The sequence below is a fragment of the Felis catus genome, chromosome B1 (assembly GCF_018350175.1).
Source record: "Felis catus isolate Fca126 chromosome B1, F.catus_Fca126_mat1.0, whole genome shotgun sequence".
NCBI classification, from domain to species: domain Eukaryota; kingdom Metazoa; phylum Chordata; class Mammalia; order Carnivora; family Felidae; genus Felis; species Felis catus.
Window position 1 is genome coordinate 31,689,149 of NC_058371.1, and position 4,255 is coordinate 31,693,403.

Genomic DNA, 4,255 nt, shown 5'->3' on the forward strand with positions numbered 1-4,255 from the left:
TGTTTGGTTGTGTGTGTGTGTGTGTGTGTGTGTGTGTGTGTGTGTGTGTGTTGCAAATAAAATTCCGTAATTTTCAATATCGTGAGCAGGCATCATATGGCAAGCAGTGGGTCAGTTCTGGGACGGTGGGAGAGGGACCTCACAGTCTATGTGGAAGACAGGCAAGTGGAAACGACTCAGGATTCAGGGCAAATGCCAGATGCTCTGGGCGATTACAGGAGAGGCACCTAAGCCAGCTGGGTGTGGGGGCGTGTGCGATGGTTGTCAAGAAGGTTTCCCAGAGGAAGTGAACCGGGAGCGGAGCCCTGAGAAGTGGAGGATGAGGGGTGGGGGAAGGGACAGCCCTGGCAGAGCCCGAACAGCACTTACAGAGGCCGTGTGCTAGATGAGGGTGAAGACAGGTTCATCAGTGGGGGAGGGCGTGAGGAGGACAACCGTGGGGAGGAGGGTGGGGGGGCAGAGAAGAGCAGGGCCCGATGAGGGAGGGCCTGGCAGCAGCTTTAGGAACTTTGTCCTCAGGACGACGGGGAAGCATTTAATGGTTTCAAGTGACAGTGATACGACCAGATTCGAAGTTTAGAACAGTTACTGTGGCTGCTGAAAGTACAGAGCGGTAGAGACCTAGAGACCAGCTGGGAAGCTCCTGTAGTGACCCAACAAAGGTAGGCGGTGGCTGGGATTAAGGCAGCGGAAGGTGGGAGGAAGCAGGTGGAGGGGAGATGTTTCGAAGGTGGAATGAACAGGCCTGCTGACGGGATGCACGAGTTGGGGGTGGGCGGCTGGCAAGTGTCCGCTTTGGGCACCTGAAGGGATACTTGTGCTATTCACAGACAGACGACACGAGAAGAGGGGTGCATGGAAGGAAGGAGGGGAAGACCAGTTCGGGACACGGGAAACTCGAAATGGCCGTGTGGAACGGGTAAGTCGGACAGAAGGGTCTGGAGCCCAGCACATACCTGGCTGCATTGTAACTGCGGGCACCACTGCCACATACTTGTGGGTCAGTGATGGACACCCCTTGGCTGTGAAGCAGACTCACTTTTGGAACACTTTAAAAACAAACAAACAAACATCATTTGTTTCCTTTGATTACATATATCCACAATTTTTCAGTCCTCGCCCTGGGAGCGGGAAGTAGAAGGCAGGACATTGCTTCAATGGGGGGGGGGGGGGGGGGCGGGGGAGGGGGGAGGGGGATTCACGGAGGTTGAGGAAATAAAGCTTTCAGTTCTCCTTTCCTGAGCATTTCAAAAAATGCTACAAACTGCAGAAGAGGCATATCTTTTACTAAGTGCTAACCAAATAATTTCAATATGATTTGTAGTCCTTCCTTCACCCTAAGTTTCCAACCCCATTCCACTTGGGCAAACTTCAGATTTGCATATCAAAGTTTAAGAATTGATCAGCAGCTTAACCACCCATTAGCACTTATCCAAAACCCCCTGAAACACACCCAAATGCTCTTTTCAGTTACTCATAAAACTGGCTATCATCTATTAACTTCTGATGAGCTCTGTCTTCTCGGCTGCAGAAATAAAACCTTTTTGAAAACTGTTTTCCCTTGATTTAAATTCATACACTGGCTAATTTCATGACCTTTGTATTTGTATTTCTACCATTCTGAAGAAATAATAAACGAAGCAGAGGACATGGCAATCTTTACAAACTGTTCTCTACACTCTGAATAAAGATTTCACTAAATTTTATAATTGGTCTAAAAAAGTGGTTAATACTTTGAACTTCGACCCCTTGTGAGGCAGAGGTACAATAAATCATTCCAGGGCTAAAACACATGGAAGTTAAAATGTCACAAATGGGGCTTACTACTTACTACTTTAATCTTATTGAAGATTAAATCCTTGTGATTTGGGATCTTCATCACCTAAACCTAGAATTCATAGCTTTTTCCCCCTGAATTGTGGTTATCTTGGTCCATTTACCAAGAGGCATAAAAGAGATATTTAGAATAAGCAAACACATTCTTGTTCCACTACCAAATATAAAGTATCAGTTCTAAGATTCCATGTCTATACCGAACTCGGCCATTCTCAACCCTGCTTTTTAGAATGAACTGTCACTTACTAACAGCAATGAGAGAATTAAAAGGTCCCAAGAGATCATTTAGTCCAATCTAAGACCGCTGAAGCTCAAAAGCATCGACTAGGCTGAAAAGGGGGAAGCCTAGTCTGGGTCGATGGGACTGATGCGTTTGGTTATGCCGGAGAATAATGGCAGGGTCAACTATAGGGGTTCAAGAATCCCAGATTCAGTTCTGGTCTCCTTTCAGATCAGGAGATATTGATGGAGAACAGCCCCACCCCGCTCAGCATCTACACCATGTTTGTCTTTATGGAGAGAACAGAGTCCATCAGACGTGGATTTCCCCAACTTGTCACTCTTTTGCTCCTAACAGACCTCTCCTGACCCTTTCTCACCTGCCTCTCCACTTCCTCTCATGGATGTTCGGGTTTGTAAACTTTCAATGGCTCCAAAAGTCCCTCTCCCCCTTTCCAAGGTTAATCTCCCCTCTGAGTCCTTAATGTAATCCCACTTACTGCCTTTGGGGTCTGGCTCCAGTATTTCTCTCTCCCCCATGTCTTTAATATTGCACTTTGTGCTCTTTCCTTAGCCTACAAACCTACTCCCACCTCTATACCTGACCTGCAGAGACAATCCCATCAGCTTGTCTCCTCTTAGAAATCTTCCCCTTTCTTCATCTCCAGACTTACCGAGAAAAGCCAGCACCACTTCCTTACTCGCTAGGCTTTCACTGACCCCATGCGATCTCATCTGAGACCTCTCTTTTGCTCCTACAGAAAATGCTCTTGGAAGGCCCAGCAGTGGTTCAACTGCCAAAATCAAAAGATTCTCATCACTTCCTTAACCATGAACTCTTGACAGGATCGGCCCCCTCCTCCCCTTCTGCAGGCCTTCTCCTACCCTACTATTTACATCAGTCACCTTTTTGAGCTTCTCTTCTGCTCAATCTTCAAATGTTGGACTTCACTGCTTTCTCCTTTCCTCATGGTCAAGTCTGCAAGTGGTAAGTACATAACACACATATGTGTGTGTCTCAGTGTATTTCGTTTCCATTCCAGACCTTTCTCCTGAGTTCTAGTGCTAGGTTAGGTTCCAACCAGGTTCAACGTATTCAAAACTGAGTCCTCTTTCTCCCCTACCCCCCGCCCCCAATTCCTCCGCCTGTCCTCACCTTCTCAGTTAATGGCACCAACAGATATTCAGAGCAAAAAACAACAACAAAAAAAAAACACAAAAAAATGGTAGGGAAGGGGAGACACATATGCCTTCTTCCTCTCTAAATCTTCTCACCATGGACTTCAGGTTTCTCTCAGATCTTCGTACGCACCCTGGCCCACCCTTCCCATCCTGGGGGTTACCCAGGGCAGGCCCTATTCCTTACCTAGAGAATCAACTGATCTTCTGGCCTCTGGTACTCCTCTCCTCACGTTTTCGTGACCATCCAAAACTTCAGTCTTCAATCATTTCCCTGCATTTAACCCTTCAAAGGTATCCCATGGACTAGACACATGAGCTCAACTCCCAGAAGAGCATATAAATCTGTTTGGTTCAGCACTAAACTATGCTTTGAATTTCCTCTCTACCCATCCCGTTTTCCAGCCACAACGAACTTCCTGTTATTTCTAGAATCGATTTTCTTTAAGTTTGTTTTATTTTGAGCAAGAGACAGCAAGCAAGGGAGGGGCAGAAAGAGATGGAGAGAGAGAATCCCAAGCAGGCCCCGCACGGTCAATGCAGGGTCTGATGTGGGGCTTGAACTCCTGAAACTGTGAGATCATGACCTGAGCCAAAGGCAAGAGCTGGACGCTTAACCGACTGAGCCACCCAGGTGTCCCTAGGATAGATTTTCACACGTCAGTTTCTGCCATTCCTTTACAGGCATGCTCTTGATTCTCTTTTGCACTGAACACTCATCTTTCAATATATCACCTCTTCTGTGAATAATATCCTGATGCTCTCCGGCAGAACCAAAGTTCTAAATTGCTTTGGTCCCCTGCTACTTCTTATACACATCTCTGATAAATAATTTCATCTGTGTGGTGACGGTCCCCCCAAGAGGAGGGAACTCAGGAGGGCAGGAAGAGCATTCGTCCCTGTGAACTCGGCACCCTAGTATTCAAGGAGCTCAATGGCGGAAAACTTCTGTGCACACAGAAGGCCTCCTCTCTGAACTCCCAGGCAACACACATGACATAAAACGATATGCTGACAGAAG